Source organism: Manis pentadactyla, chromosome 1, assembly GCF_030020395.1.
Source record: "Manis pentadactyla isolate mManPen7 chromosome 1, mManPen7.hap1, whole genome shotgun sequence".
Classification (NCBI taxonomy): Eukaryota; Metazoa; Chordata; class Mammalia; order Pholidota; family Manidae; genus Manis; species Manis pentadactyla.
Window position 1 is genome coordinate 25,991,919 of NC_080019.1, and position 16,420 is coordinate 26,008,338.

Sequence of the window (16,420 nt, forward strand, 5' to 3'; positions counted from 1 at the left end):
TTTTTATTGTTTTAGCATGTATAATAAAAAGTAAGCTCTCTATGAATAAAGGTTAAAATATTTGGGCAAAATATTTATAGAAGAAGACTGCAAGGATCAGCTATCACAGATACGGAGAGTGGGAAGAAATTTCCAGACACCCTTAAAAGCATGAATGTGTACCTTGGGTGAGGTCTTTTATGTCTTTCTTCCTCCCTCCCTTCCAGGCTTCCTTCCTTCTGAGTGTAGATGGACACCTGTGACTTCAAAGTGGTGATCATTTAAAAAGCCTCTCTCCCAAAAGGCCAGCATCCAGGTCGCCGCAGAAAGGACTTTCTTATGAACCACCATAATTTTGATCCTCTCAGACCAAATAATAGGCCTGGAGTAAAGGGAGCAGAAATTCTCAGACAGCTGTAGCTGTTGCAGTGGTGTCCACTTGGTTTATCTAAACTGACCACAGGAGAGAAAAAGGAATTCAACTTTAACCCTTGGGTTTAACCGTAAGGTTGGAAGGGTGGGGCTTCCAGGTACTTTGGGCTTCACTTGCTTTATGGAGCCACAAGGTACAGGTGTGTGCTGCAGGCTGGGGATGCGGGATGAATACAAGTCTGTTCCAGTCCAGGAGAAGCAGATAATGCAGCCAGAAGAGAGGTGTGCTGCGTCCTCTATCTGCCTCCCAGTCTACTGTGAGTGCCTAGAGTCCCAGGGCTCTACTTCCCATCGCTGAATGTCCAGTGTCTGTCGCAGAGCCTTCCCACAGAAGGCTTGCAGTAACTGTATTCTGATCAAATCAACTAACTGTCCTGATTTGGACTGAAAAGCCCAGAATAGTTTTTGGAGCAACAAAAGCTCACTTTATAAGAAAACCTGCTGCTGTTTTGCAGTGTCTTTCCATTTCACACAGCCTAACACAAATGTCCTACCTATTTCTTTCTCTGTTTAACCACAACGTTTACAAAGTCTACTGGAAATTCTACCTCCTGGTCCCCCTCTAAACTCATGTGGCACTTAGTTCGCTCCTGAGGCCCTTGGTGCCTGGCTGGGTAGCATATCCAGACATGCTCCCAATGCCTGTGTCCCCGCTCCTATCATAACATCCTTGCATCCTTGGTGCTCAGTACATGTTGAGTCTAACGAAGGATGGCTGGTGTGACGTGGAGATAAGACATCAAGAGAGGCTGTGGAAATGCACCAGGGTAGGAGCAGGCCTGAGGTGAGCACGCACTAGCAGGCGCTTATGAGAGTGACCGTTTACCGCATTTTAGATAAAATACCTTCTTCAGAGCAGTGGTGGGTGAGCTGATAAATAAAATGGCACTTGAAATAAGTGGACATGTTATTCTCAGAAACAGAGCTTTTACATTTTTTTTAAAAGAAAAATAGGAAGGAAGGAAAGAAGGAAAAGAAGGAAGGAAGGAAGAGTGCCAATTTGTTAACTTTGAAATACTAAAAACAGACAGAAATAAATAGCTTTCCTGTTGGGGGTTTAATGTGTCTAGTGTACCAACAGGAACACAGTGAATTTCAAATTTGATTTTATGGAACCATATTCCATTTAAAAATGGTTGAATTTTTTGTTGTTGTTGTTAACTAAATTACTCAGAGGTGGCAGGATGGAACTGGTTTATAAACTGACGTGTGGTTGGTATTATAACTTCTGCACCTTTATATTCAAACCTCCAGCCTTTATAGCCAATACACTGGAATCCTTTAGGATCTTAAGGTAATTTGAAAAGTCTAGAGTTAGGGCACCCTTCTGCATGTTTGGGGACTATTTTGCTTATGTTAATTTTTCAGTAGTCATTTTCCTAAAATTGGATGGATTAACCCTTTCCTGGTCAAGTTCCCAACTCTTTGTGTACCCCCATTTAATTCCTTAGGAGTTTGAGGTTCTTTGTTGTAAAATATGTTTTTTTTTTAAAATTATGGTATCATTGATACACACTCTCTCACGCCACCATCTTTAATCCTCCATCTAACCTGTTGTAAAATATTCTTAAGTCAAATCAGGCCTCTCAAGGGTAGTGGAGCCTCTTTCCCTGCGTATGCGGAGAGCATGGTGAGAATTGTGTGTCACAGACAGAAAGGAAGATCCACATGAGGCTTCTTGGACCTGCTGCTCACCCATTCAGACCCAGCCCAGTGCACGACTTTGCTCTTAGGAAGCTGTGTTCTCTCACTAAGTCTGCTTTCTCCCAAAGGAGGCTGCTTCGATAGCCAGGTCCTCAAATCTATTTCACCTTTGGGCCCAGGTATTCCTCCAGCAGACTCCAACTTCCCTTCTTTTCTAGTCAGTTTCTCTCTTGAGGGCCCAGTTCTTAGGGAAATTGATCTATCTTGTCCTCTCTTTTCTTCTCAAGAAGTAGTGGTCTTTGTAATTTTGGTTTTGCTAATATTTTGAGTAAATTGACATAAGAGGCTTATCTCTTACTGATTGCATGACTTTGTGAAGTCACATAATCTCTGGGCCTCTGCTTCCTCGTCTTCTTATCCACACAGGTTATTATTAGATTAAATAAGAGAATGCAGGGTAAAACAGTACAGTGTCTGTAAGGCCTCAGCAGACATGTTGTGACCAGGGATCTGATGAATATTCTGAAAGGGAATGTTCAGGGAGCCTCAGAGAGTTATCGTGGGGACCAGGAAAGGGCCTCCAAAGGGAAGGTCCTCCTCAACATTTAAGTTAAGACCATCAGGGTAAATATAATTTGTTCTGGAAAAAAACTAAGGTTCCAAGTGGAAGAAATTACACTACACATTCCAAGACCTGAAGGCATATACTGGAGGGATGAGAAGTCCCAAAGGTCGGATGGAGAGAAAGAGCTGGAAGGGTGGTGAATGGTGGGCCTGGGACAGGTAGACAGGAGCCAGAGGGCAGAGGACTCTGAAGGGCGTGGTTACAATTTTATAATTTATCCTGACCACAGATTAAAAATGAATAAAGGAAACAAAAGGAAGTGATATGAAGGATGTAAGTTCCAAAAACACTATTCTGGCTACCGAGTGACAAGACATTGGAATAACAGGCTCCTGCCAGAGGCCAGCTGAGAGCAAGTAGCTTGAACAAGGGAAAGTGCTAAGAGCAATATATGGATTAAAGTGTTTTAGGAGATAGCATTGGCAAGATCTGGTAGTAGAGGGGATGTGCAAGGTCAGAGAAAAGTGGATCCCAGGCTTTTAGACACAGCACCAGGCTTACTACATTAAAAAATAATAATAATAAGGAAAAGACCCATAAACACCTTAAATTATCTAATAATAAAGAAATGGTTAAGCAAACTCTTTGCTCTATTGCATAAATACACCATCATTCATTATTATGTTTATAATAATAAAACAGGAAAGGCATATGATTTAATTTCAGGAAAATAATAAATGCACAAAGATAAAAATATACAAATAGTCTGATATAAAATAAGTTGAAAAAAATAGACATTAAAATTTTATGCATAAGGAAGGATCAGGAAAGAATTTGTACCTGCTGCTGTGGTTGACAGTGGCTTAATTCTTCTCTTCCTTTTTTTAGTTTTCAAATTTTCTTTGATGACTAGGTACTACTTTTATAATAAAATATTTTGAAGGAATTTTGAAGGAAAATCATTTGTCACTTCTACTTTGTTATTTGTATAAATCAAAGTTTTTATTTGTGGCATGTTTAAAGCAAGACAAGGCTGCATCAATGTTGTCCTAGGCAAAACATTGGCATTATTCATTTTTTGTTTATGTTAAATGACATCTGCTGTTTAGAATTAGCTAATTTTAAAATGTTTGAAATGTTTTTCTGTGTTGAATACCATGTGGCACCTATTTAATCTTCATGTGAACCCACGTAGAACAGTCTTATGTGCTAGCTGTGAACACCTAGTTTACATGCCCATGTGTGGCAACCCAAAGAGATGGGAGAATCTGGTATCCCAGGTCTCCTGCATATAACATAACCAATGCTTTCTCAACACTGTATCGCTCTGGTCCTTCCATCCCAAAAGCTGGACAAGGATGGGTTTGTCTGTTGTTGGTCACTGCTGTATCCTCCAGGCCTGATACATCCTCAAAGCTCTCAAAAAACTTTGTTGAACAAATGAATGAATTTGTTATTCTGCATACAGAATTTTTTTCTTAGGTCAGCTTCAAGATTTTAAATTGATGTGTTAGAAGTTATACCTATTTTGCATTTTGGGGGTCCTTATTAGGTATTAGCAAATTACTTTGTAGAAGTCTTATACCAATTTGTATTCACTCCTACAAGAAATATAATTATGTTTGTTTAAACATATCTTTACCAGCACTAGGCATCTTCATTTTCATTTTTCAGTTTCATTTTTAAGATTTTGAATGTTTTTGATAAGGAATAATGACTTGTGTTTAATTTCTGTTTTTTAAATCTAATTTTTGTTCTGTTTGAGGCAATACATTTTGCATTTATCTTTATTAAAGTAATGCAGGTTCATTAAGAAATATGATTAATCAAAAAGTAAAAATACAATGCAGCAATAGTCCTACTCTGTATAGCTACAATGTTTTTGTAAATTGTAAAAATTTTTGTAAAAAATTGGCATAATTTCAGCCATCTATATATGGATATATACACATATATTTCATAGATAACCAATCTATATGGGTTATAAAGAGTCTGACGCCATTTTTGATGTTGGAGTGCTGACAGCTGTTAAGTCTCACCATTTCCCCTCCTCTTCTCCCCTGGGTTGGGGCAAGTTGATAAGAAAGACCTGCTGCTCGTTCCTTTGGCTGCATCAAGAAGTTGAGAACACACAAGCTCCAGCCCACATGTAGAAACCCTCATCCCAGCCCTACCCCTTAATTTCGATAAAATTCAAGCCAGCCCCCTTTCCCTGCTCTCGCTCACGTCACTTTTGGACCTCCCTGGGAGCCTTCCCTGCTCTCTCATCATGTGAGTTACAAACCTTTTCATATGCTGCTCATGTGTGTGGCATTGTCTTCAATCTCTGCATCTGAACCAAATTCAGATAATGGGAGTTGGGGTGTCCTTCACGCCTGCTCTGGTGACCACAACAATATGGATTATCAATATGAGAATTTTAACATATAAATCTCAAACAAGAATGAGCTTATACTATGAATATTGTCTAATAATCTTATTTTTTAAATAATGTATTTGGAAGAATGTCATTAAATTTTTTTTTTTGAGAGGGCATCTCTCATATTTACTGATCATATGGTTGTTAACAACAATAAAATTCTGTATAGGGGACTCAATGCACAATCATTAATCAACCCCATGCCTAATTCTCAACAGTCTCCAATCTTCTGAAGCATAACAAACAAGTTTTTACATGGTGAACAAATACTTGCATAGTGAATAAGTTCTTACATGGTGAACAGTGCAAGGGCAGTCATCACAGAAACTTTCGGTTTTGATCACGCATTATGAACTATAAACAATCAGGTCAAATATGAATATTCGTTTGATTTTTATACTTGCTTTATATGTGAATCCCACATTTCTCCCTTATTATTATTATTATTTTTAATAAAATGCTGAAGTGGTAGGTAGATGCAAGATAAAGGTAGAAAACATAGTTTAGTGCTGTAAGAAAGCAAATGTAGATGATCAGGTCTGTGCCTGTAGACTAAGTATTAATCCAAGCTAGACAAGGGCAACAAAACATCCACGGATGCAGAAGATTTCTCTCAAAACAGGGGGGGTGAGGTTCTAAGCCTCACCTCTGTTGATCCCCAATTTCTCACCTGCTGGCCCCCCTGTGACTGTGCCTGTCTTAGGTTGTTCCTCCCTTGAGGAATCTTACCCGTCTCTGGCTAACCAGTCATCTTCCGGGGCCATACAGGGAAATGTAAAGTTGGCAAGTGAGAGAGAAGCAATATTGTTTGAAAAGGTTAGCTTTTTACTTCTTTGCAGATTTATGCCCTGTGGCTTCTATGCCCAGCATTTGTCTTGAGGTATCTTTACCACTTGGAAGAATTATGATACTCGGTAATTTCGATATGAGGCACGAATTCTACTTAGGGGTTGTAATTATGAAGGAAGAAGAGAAGCTATAGAAGTAGCAGATGGAAGAAAACATGGGAAGATTGATTATTTCTTTGACATATCTTCTTGTAGTGTAACATAAGCATGTATAGGTTTTAAATTACTAATTAAATTGCGTGCACACATTAACATAATAGGAATACAGCTACATAACCAAAGCAGACCTACAATTACCAGCCACATCCAGTGAAACCAAGAAAACCAGTTAGGCACCCTAGGCATTTGTGAAAACTTATCAATGATATGTTGGATATTGTCTAACTGAATTTGAATATTTTGAGAAAAATCAGACAAATTAAAACAACACATTCCTGGGAACTGTTCACATCCCATATGTTCTTTTTAAATTTCTTAACATCATTTTTTTGGACATTATACTAATACACAGTACAAATGATCTTATCAACTTGTAATTGGATATATGTATTTTTTCCAATTATTTTTACTATTTTAAATAAGTTATAGTGGGTATCCTATACTTAAAACTGTGTGTCTTGTTTATTACTTCTTTAAGGTAAATACTTCTCATTTTAAGTATTAATGAATCATAAGCACATTCAGCTCACATTTATGGAGTACCTGCCATGTGCAGCTATTGGGGATCCTAAATACAAAAGACATTAAAATTGCTTTCAGAGAGGTCCTGATACATATAAGGTATTCAGAAGAATATTGGCAAGCTAAAAACTGATTTCTTGTTAAAGAAGACAGCTAAAACTAACTCTTTATTTGTATAAACCAGTCTCTTCATTTGTAAAATTTTATAAGGTATGAGATTTACCACAGGGTGGCACTAATAAATTTCTATTAATTTGGAACATGTTAGTGAGCACTTTTTCTCTGCTGATTTTTTTTTTTGATGAGTTAGAACTGGAAAAATATTTAGATTTAGTTTGACATTTAAAAAATTAGTTTATGCACAAAAAACACAAGATGGATTTTTATTTAAGAACCCAAATATTGTATGTGTTTTCAGAACCACAGAGTTTGACGGGTGATTTCCTTTTTTAAAAACCAAAATCACATTACTGAACATATTGTGTGTGTGTATATGTGTATATATATGCGTGTATGTGTGTGTGTGTGTGCAAATTTAGGGACACAAGAGGGTGAAATAACCAATTTACAGATGTGGGTTTATTTTTGACCTTGTATCTGACATTTCAGCTTTTATATTTTCTTAAATTAGATACTCAATAGTCCTTTTCTTCTCTTCCTTGCACCAGTAAAATTTTGGGGGCAGGGAAATTTTGCCAAGTATACTCTACTGTTTATCCCTGCTTCTTCCCATCTCTGAACATTATAAATACACTTAAGGGGCATTTCCTCCCCTCCCTCACATGTTGTGCTCTAGTGAGCTTCTGTTAATGATAATTACAATTACATAACTAATTATTATGTCTTTTTCTTTTTGCAAAACAAAGCAGCAAACAGTTTATTAGGTAGAAGCGAGAGGACACTTGGAGGGGTCCAAGTGGGCAACTCAAGAAGATTCAAGTGCCTTATTATGTTCTTCTGATGAAATGACTTCTTTGTCATTATGAAATTACCTTTTTATTCCTGGTAGTCTTTTCTCTGAAATTTATCTGTCTGATACTAATGTAGTTATGCCAACTTTCTTCTGAGTCTTGCTTTTTTATATGATCTGACAATCTCTGCCTTTTAACTGGGGTATTTAGACCATTTACTTTAATGTGACTGTTGATATAGTTAGGTTTAAATCTGTCATCTTGGTATTTGTTTTCTATTTGTCTCATTTAATTCTTTGTTCCTCTTTTTATCTACCTTGTTTGATATTGAGGTTTTTATTTTTTAATGATATTATTTTATCTCAATTACTGGCTTATTAATTGTAACTTATTTTAGTGGTGGCTTTAGCATTTGTTGTATATATCTTTAATGTGGTAGTCTACTTTCAAGTGATACTATACTGTTTCACATAGAGTATAATAACTTAACATATATTTCTATTTCTCCCCTATTTTGTGCTTTTTTTTTCTTTTTACTTCTACATTTCACTTTGTATGTTATAAACCCAACAATACACTTATTATTTGGTATTAGGTGATTAGTCATTGTTATTTATATTTACTGGCATTATAATAATAAATTATCTTTTAAAATGCTTAAAATGCCAAGAAAAACAATCTATATTTAGCCATGTAAGTAACATTTCTGGTGCTCTTCAGTCTTTTGTGTGGAATAGTATTTCCATGTTAGTTTCCTTTTTCCTCTCCCTGAGGGGTTTCCTTTAATATTTAGAGTGTTATAATAGAGATCTGCTGATGATGAATTATTTTAGCTTTTCTATGTCTGGAAAAGTCTTTATTTCACCATTGTTTTTGACAGATATTATCTGAGTATAGAATTCTAGGTTGGCAGTTGTTTTGTTTTTCTCTTAGTACTTTATAGTTGTTCTGCTGCTTTCTCAGCATTGGCTTCTGATGAGAAATCTGCTTTCATCTTTTCCTTTGTAATTCTACATGTAACATGTCTTTCTTTGTTGTCTGCTTTTGAGCAATTTTATTATGACATGCCCTTTCTTCATGTTTCTTATGCTTGGTGTCTGATCTTCTTGAATCTGTGAATTTATAGTTTTCAGCAAGTTTGGAGATATTTTAGCCTTTATTTCTTCAAATATTTTTTATGTCTCTTCTCTGGCACTCTAATTGCACATATATTATGTCACTTAAAGTTTTTCAGCATCTCAGTGATGCTCTCTTCATCTTTTAAATTTTCTTTTCTCTCCATGAAACTGCTGTGCTTCAAGTTAACTAGTCTTTTCTGCAATGTCTAATTTGCTATTCTCATGATCCGTATTTTTTTTATCTCAAACTTATAATTTTCTTCTCTAGGAGTTAAGATTTGGATCTTTTTTGTGCTTTGGTTTTTGATCTGTTTTATCTATTTCTTCAACACATAGAATATACAGTTATATAAATGGCTTTAACTTTAATGTCTTTGCTAATTTCAACATCTGCACCTGATATGAGTCTGCTTCAATTAATAGATTTTTCTCTCAATATGGGTCATATTTTCCTGCTTTTTTGCATGGCTGGTATTTTGGATTGGATGTCAGACATTACCTTGTTAGTTGCTGGATATTTTCATATTCCTGTAAATGACTTTATTGTCTTGAAATGTGATGTTACTTTGGAATTGTTTGATCCATTTTGGTCTTGCTTTTTCAGATTTGTTAAATAGGACCAGAGCAGCATTTAATCTATGTTAATTATTTCTCATAATTGATGCAAGGTTTTTCTGAATACTCTACCTATTTTCCTATGAATTATGAGATTTTCCATTGTGGCTAGTGAAAATAGGCACTATTCCCAGACTAGGATAGCTACCTCACATTCATGCATTAGCTAGTTCTTGGCTGAATACTTGACAGGCGCCCTGTGCAGATCTCTGGAGTTCCTTATCTATACAGCTCTCTCTCTCTGTGGTAAACTATCTTACAAATTATAGTCCTCGTAGTCTCACTGGACTCTCACTCCTCAAATCAGGGAATCTGCTGGCCTCCCCTTGCCGTCCCCCTCCCAGCATATGGCCCGGAAACTCAATTATAGGCCCCTCCCATTTATTTCACGTCTCTTAGGGATCATTGTTCTTTGTTGCATGATATCTCGTGTCTTGAAAACTTTTTTCATATATTTTGTCTGTTTTTTTGGTTGTTTCAGGCACTAGTGTAAATTTTTACTTGAAATTTTTATGAGAGGTTTTTATTCATTTCTCCATATAACTGTATTTGACTCTTTGTAGTAGTCTTTAATTGTACTTTAGATCAAGTAGGGAATTGTTTTATCTCTTGAAAGCATACTAAAATTCTACCTATCAATGTGTGTATTGTAAATAAAACCATTAATTGTATTTTTTTTTTCTCATAGTTTGGTTGGAAGGGCAATGACTGATTTATTAGCAACTGAAAGGTAAGTCTAATAATAATATTAGTAGTAATTTTATTCTTTTAATTATGTTACAGAAAAATTTGCTTAAGCTTTTTAGAAATTGAAGTATATGTGTCAGGTAGGTCACATTAAATGCATTTTAAACTGAACATAATTGTATTTCTTTAGTAATGCAGGTTTTAAAGCTAAAGAAATATGTCATTTAAAGATTCAAGAAATTTTATGAAACAAAGTAACCATCATTTTTTGAGTACCTACTTTGTGATAGCACTTCAGAAAATTATTTTTTATTTCACAATTCACTTATTGGGCAGATGTCCCCATTTGAGAGATGAAAAAAAATTACATATAATATGGCTATATAACTTGCCCAAAATTGCAGATCTAGTTAATTGGTAGAGAATGGATTGAAATAGGCCAAAAAACTAAAAATACTTTATTATCCCATGCTGATTAAAGCTCTCAACTCTATAAAGAGCCTCAGATCTTCCAGAGTTTTGGAGAGTGAGTTTTAATAATAGATATATTAATGTATTTTCTCCCATTAACATATGAACTGTGCCAGTAATATTTTACAGATTTTCTTTTCTATAATATAATGACAATTTAATGTCACATTTCAAGTCTGATAATGACTTACATTTTGGAGCACTTTGAAATTTTCATGGATTTTCCACATATTCTGTGATTCTTAGACCAGTGTTTTTGCTGTTATTCCAAACTAGCCTTTCTGCATCATTAGCTTACTTTATTAAAACAAAATGTCAGCCATGTAAAGTCACCAAGAGTTTTCCTACTTTTATGACAATATCTTCAAAAATAAAGTTTTATTTATAACTTATTATTTTGTATTTGGGCAGGTTTGAACATTTTGCTCACCATATTAATGGCATTGTTTTTGTTTGGTCTGCAGCCTTATAGGCCATCTCAGTGATTGTGGTCATTGAATGGTACTCAGAGTACTGGCGGAATATTCATGGATTGGCATTTGGTACCAGACTGGTAGGAAACAATATGTGTGTGTGTGTGTGTGTGTGTGTATGCATGCACACACAAATGCATACACACACACACACACATATAAAGGTTATATAGCATGGCATATAATAGCTGCATTTTAGAAATTTTAGTTCCTGTTTATTAAACCATATTTCATTTTTTATTTGTAATGGTTTTTATTTTTGCTATATATATTGTTTTTATTTGTATTGTGAAACACAAACTTTATATCCTAGCCATCATTCATTATCTTTTTGGGATCCAGAGCTAAGTTTGAAGACAATTCTTTCTGACATCTCAAAAATCATATTGCCTAAGATAATATACAATATTTTCATATTCCATTATTATAGTTCCTATTATTTAAGCTGAGCTTTGTATCTTCTTTGGGTTGAATTCTGTCTTCTAAAGATGTACTAAAGTTCTAACCCCCACTACCTTTGAATGTGACCTTATTTGGAGACAGGGTTTTTATAGAGGTAATCAAGTCAAAATGCAATCATTAGATTGGGCCCGAATCCATTAGGACTGGTGTTCTTACACAAAGTGGAAGTGTGGACAAGAGAAAGACACACGGAGGGAAGACAACATGAAGACACTCAGAAGACTGTGTGACGGGGTTGCAGGGGTACATCGGCACAACAAGGACACCAGAGATGGCCGGCAAACCCCCAGAAGCTAGGGAAGAACAAGGAAGGGCCCCCCCGAGCTGTCAGGGAGAGCGCGGCCCTCCCTGTCTGCACCTTGACTTCGAACTTCTAGCCTCCAGAACTCAGATGATACATTTCTGTTCCTTTAAGCCACCCAGATTTTGGTACTTTGTTATGGCAGCTAAGGAAACTAGGACAGTGCCTAAAATAGAAATACTCTCTTAAAGAACTACATACATTAAATACACTGGAAATGTGAAATATGGGGGCCTGCTAGTGAGTTACTTTTTCGATCACCCTTTTCCATCTAGAGCTTTGCTGTTAGAAAGCTCTGGGTCCAAATTGTTAAGTAGCTACTGTAACAGGAGCCAGCTGACTAATGTGAAGCTTAGATACATAGGCCTTCGCCTCTAGTGTAAATTAGGAACCAGACCGCTCTCAGTCCAGACAGTGGTTCTTTTCAGTCTTGTCTCCCACTTCTTCTCTGAGCCTCGTCGAGAGCCGAGCAGGTGCTGCTTACTCTTCTTCCTAACCCTTGCTCCTCCTCCTCCTCGGCTGTCGTATGGTACCAGACCAGTAGGAAACAATAAAAACACGAGAGTTACAGCACCAAGGAAATGGGTCCTCAGCCCTCTGCTCTTATAACTGTGTTCTGTCTCTCACAAGGATCATGTTTTTTAAGTGTTGACTATTACTTGGGAGCAGATGACTTCCAGCTTTACGTCTATTGCCCTGTGTCACAACTCCATTAGAAATATATGAATAAGTTTGTTTTTGTTTATAATTTTATTCTTCCTTGAACTCACCAGCCTCTAAGACTTGTACATTTCTGGCAGCAGTGTGGCCAGTCTCCCGCTGACCCAGACGCAGGTGGTCTTTGCTCTCCTGTCTGGTCTCCCTTATCTCACCCATGGTACGGTCACCAGTAAGGTCAGGTTTCAATCCACAGTGTATTTTATTTTCTTCCTTTCATATTTATCCACAGTTGTCAGTTTTTTTAATCTAGATTCTAAAAGCTATTACAAATTTTTAATTGGTTTCCATGTCTCTTGTTTCCAGTGCAACAGCTTTCCAGCTGTGAAACAGATAGTTGAAGTGCCAGAAATACAACTATCTAGTTTTTATCATCTTGATCTTATCTGTTCAACCAGACTGTAAATTCTTTGAGGCCGTGGTCTTCACATTCCTATGGATTTATCAGATGCATCCCTTACCCAGAATAGCAATTAAAGAGCATGAACTCTAGGGATATTGCCTGGAATCCTGGTTCTATCACTTAGTAGCTCTGTGAGATGGAAAAGGTTACTCAACCGTTACGTGCTTCAATTCACCCACTTGTGGAATGAGAATAATACCTACTCTCTTTGGGCTACTATGGACGGGGAGTGAATCAAGTACTTTGAACGGTGCCAAACTATATAGTAAGTTTTCAACAAAGTCTTCATTTTTATTTTATTGTTTTGTACTTCAATGTTCACCAAATATTTGTAGACTAATAAAAGATAAATTGCATTCACAAGAATAGAAGCATGCTTTGGTTTTATCTGAATGTATGTTGTGTATCTCAGTTATGGAGACACAGGTCTTTTTGAGTCCCTTGAGTATAAAATAAGGTTAATAATACCTACTCACATAGTTGTTATAAAGGTTACAATAAACAGGTTGCTGTTGGTAAGGGCTGAGTCCAATACCTGACACATAGTAAACACTTAAGTAAATGGTACCCGGCAGAGATGGTACTCATAGCGATAATAGTAATAATGGTAGTAATGGAGGTGGAAGCAGTGTTTCATTCAGATTTTTGGTATCTGTGAGACATACAAGCAATTGAAAGCTTGAGGAAATGTGAGGAAAAGACATAAAAATTCACTTGACTTTCAGTGAGAGTTGATAGGTGAAGCCCTGGGAATGGATGAGGCGGCTTGGGGTGTGCAGAGAAAGGCAGGGGGAGAATCAGGGAATCCGGAGAAGGAGAAGGTGAGGGCAAAGGTGAGGGCAGTGGAGAGAGTGTGGCTGAATGCTTATTCATTAGACCCAGAGTTAGTGACAGAGAGAGAATAAGTTCTAAGATGGGAAGCTGTGATTAGAGATTGGCAAACAGGAGGAGGAGTGGCCCAGGAAAACAGCCCGTGCTCTCCACCTGTTCTCATCACAAGCCACTTCTCAGTCATTTTCTTATCTTTCCTTTTTACTCAGAAGTATCTTTCTTTCCTTCTTTAACAGTTAAAAAAGTTATTTTTTTATACACAGCTACAATCCCATTCTTGCTGACTTCTTACCCTCAGGTATCATATTCTGTCCAGGTGGGCTTCTCATCACTCCCACCAAGAAGAACTAGAGACCAATTCCAAACCTTTTGAAAAACTGTATCTGAATTTCTATACTAAACATCCATTCCTCTCAATATGATTTATTTCTCTGGCTCCCAGACATCATCTGTATTCAGTACTTATCAAACATTAAGAAGTTATCATGTGATTTAAAAAGGTATAATATTAAGTATACAAAAAAAATATGAAAAATACACACTTAGCTTTGGATAATTATTATTCACCAAAAGTAGTGTCTAACTCAGGTTTTCTTCCTGGCTGTTCTGAACCAGAAATTTCTCTTTTTCACCTAAGCACAATGTAGGACTCCCCGTATTAGCGTGTTTTCCTGATGGACAGTTCATTTCCAAGACCCCCTGCATGGGGGGTTAGTTTCCTTTGGTACAGTAGCTGAACAGCTGTTATACAAAATTGGTGATTTCCTCAGCATTTTCTCTTACCTGATATAACTTATGACCTTTCTCAAGTCTTGATTATTGAAGTTCCTGGTCAGTAATTAATATGGTTTTGCTTTTAAATGTTATACACTCTCACCCTTTTTAGAAGTTTTTCATGTATGGAATTGTAATTGTTTCCAAATCCAATACCATCTTTTCTAAGCAAAACATGGACATGACTATTCTGTGATATGATCAATGTATATATTGGAAGGAATTGGAATGAAGTCATAAAGAGATTTTTTAAAGTTTGCTCTTAATTCATGTTTAACAATTTGGCAAAAAGCCCCCCAAGTAAATGAATTAGCATCTTGGTTAGGTATTCAGCTAGTAATTAACTCCAAGATTTGTTTGCTGACTAGACATAATGGTTTCTACAAGCTCTCAAGTCATTTTACCTGTGTCTTTCTTATGGCACTGAATGATTGCAACTGTGTGCTATTTACTTATTTATGTATTATTTTTATTTCCTACTCATTCTACTGAATTGTAAGCTTCTTGAAAACAGAATTTTTATGGTCTTTGTAATCCTTACTATTTGCAGCACCTTGAAAATACTGGATGAACATTTATGAATGACTGAATTAATGAATAAAAGCTATGATCCGGTAAAATCAATTGGCAATGTATCATAAAAAGAATATAGATATACTGGAGATAAACAAATGTGCTTGTCAATTTAAGAAGCAAATTAGAGACTTGAAGTTATGTTGTGAAGCTAAGGACATGTATTTGACAGGAGAAATTGAGAAACAGTGGAATGAACTTCTACTCAGTACATTTAGACGCCTTTGCTGAACTCTCCTATGTACCAGTACTTTATAGAAAGAAAATGTTCTTAATCTTTGAATCCAGAAGTTATGTCTTAAATTTTATATACAGGAACAGTTACTTTCCTTGAAAACTATTCTTTTATATATTTTTTAATGTATGAGGGTCTAATCCCCCTAAAATCTTAATTTTTCCTTCAATAATTCAAATAGTATTGAGTAAGGTCTTTTTGATTTAGAATTTTTTCCCAATGATTCAGTAATTTTGTTCCAAATGAAACATTTTTCTTGGCTTCTTCCTTTTGCCATAAGCAGCCCACAAATGGTGTATCTCAAAAGCATTCTTAGCAATTTCAAATTAAAAATGATTTCTATTCATCTAAATTCTATTCTTCTAGTTTATAGATGATAAGATATTAATTTATATATCTGATGCTTTTCACTTTTTCTGTATCTCTATTTTACTGTTTTGAAATATGAGTTTAAACAAAGTATTCAATACAATGTAAACATGACAATTGTTATACTTTAAATAATATCCAGAACAACCAAAATTGACAGCTTGTTCTCCAAGAACAGTCCCAAGGATACTATATTATGGATCTTCCTTATTATTGCTATTATGCATTGCACATGGCCTTTTACAATATATAATTTTTATTTATGATGCTTAAAAATGCAGTGGTCATAATGCAATATAAAATAGCTTGTTAGTATATTTATTCTTTTTCCACTTCAGTCTTTAAAAAAAAAAATAATAAACTCCCAGTGAACTTTTACCCTGCAAATGACCTGATATGACATATTTGAACTTACAATGAACTTTCACATGAACTTTCAGTTATCCTCTGGAAATATAACAGATGGAAAATAGGCAGATTTTTCAAATATTTTTAAATGCAGTACTTTGACATGTTTAACAGAGACAACAAGACCCACTATCTTTTTCCATTGTTTACTTTGCTGACTTCATTGTACTGTAGGCTGTTTAGTTACATTATATGCCTGAATTAAGAGGCTCAGTTATAGTTTTGCTTGAACAGCATCTTGATTTTATTCATTTTATTCATTGACCAGCACTTGTATATTCATTTAAAGGCAAAACTAATTGAATCATCAAATACAACAAATTCTAAGAGAACTTAATTGAGCTATTGAAGTAATATTATTTCAAATCATTTAGATACTAGGGGTTTTAAAAGACCCATTTCAGGTTTCAGAATATGAATCAGCTATGTCTCTTACTTTGAATAGTTTGCAGCTAGGAATTCAGTTCAAAATGCTCATGATATCTGAAATCACCTTCACTTGGG

At 35.8% G+C, this 16,420-nt stretch overlaps 1 long non-coding RNA gene across 4 annotated transcripts in view; it reads left to right on the forward strand.

Annotated features, from left to right (window-relative positions):
- The window catches only part of LOC118913726 (uncharacterized), a 53,362-nt gene that overhangs the window by 22,691 nt on the left and 14,251 nt on the right, over positions 1-16,420 (forward strand). For all 4 annotated transcript variants that reach the window (XR_008995721.1, XR_008995719.1, XR_008995724.1 and 1 more), the window contains exon 3: positions 9,901-9,942. This is a non-coding gene — a long non-coding RNA (uncharacterized LOC118913726). The remainder of the gene's footprint in view (positions 1-9,900; positions 9,943-16,420) is intronic.